Source organism: Sinocyclocheilus rhinocerous, unplaced genomic scaffold (genome assembly GCF_001515625.1).
Source record: "Sinocyclocheilus rhinocerous isolate Xijiao unplaced genomic scaffold, SAMN03320098_v1.1 scaffold3724, whole genome shotgun sequence".
Lineage (NCBI taxonomy): Eukaryota > Metazoa > Chordata > Actinopteri > Cypriniformes > Cyprinidae > Sinocyclocheilus > Sinocyclocheilus rhinocerous.
This window is the reverse complement of record NW_015631712.1, coordinates 326400-327140: the sequence shown is the minus strand read 5'-3', so window position 1 is coordinate 327140 and position 741 is coordinate 326400.

The following is a 741-nucleotide window of genomic DNA, read 5'->3' as shown; positions in this document are numbered from 1 at the left end:
TCCCCCCCCCCCCATGTTTCTACCAGCTGACTTTTAAGTCTATTCAGTGTCTGTATTATTTGGCTTTGTTTTGATGTTTGGCTATCTTACAGTTGTTAGATGCCTTCAGTCATCCCCATGCCAAGCAAATGAGAAACACAGAATAGATAGACATGCTAATCCAGTAGAACATGCAGTTCATGTTTATTTTAGTTCATACATAATCAGTGACACTTTGGATGCTCCCTTCTTTCACACAACATACAACAAAATATTTTAAAATGCCCTTCATACTATTTGACAACTTAAAAACTAAATATAGAAATAGAGATGTATTAAATGTATTATTTTTTTTTTAAGTTTGCAACAACACCTCAGAAGCGTTTTATTATTTTTTTACACCTTTTAACACCTTTTTCTTCAAAATAATATTTTTTTTAATTATTTTTTTTAATTATATTTATTTATTTTTTATTTTTTGTGCTAAGCACTTTTCAAATAGACATTCACATTTCTTAGACATTTATTAATATAAGCTGAAGTGTGTAATTGAGGCGGGGATGTGTTTTTTTTCCAAACAATGGAAGACAGGAAAAGTGTTTGTGTCCTGTAATGGCGGTCGCCATTTTGAGCGTGTGGGCTGCACACTGTACTCCTGAGGCCTCTCCTGTCCACGGATCTGCTCCTGAGGCCTCTCCTGTCGACGAGTCTGTTCCAAGGGCCTTTCCTGTGCCTGAATCCGCTGCAGAACCTCCAGAGGTG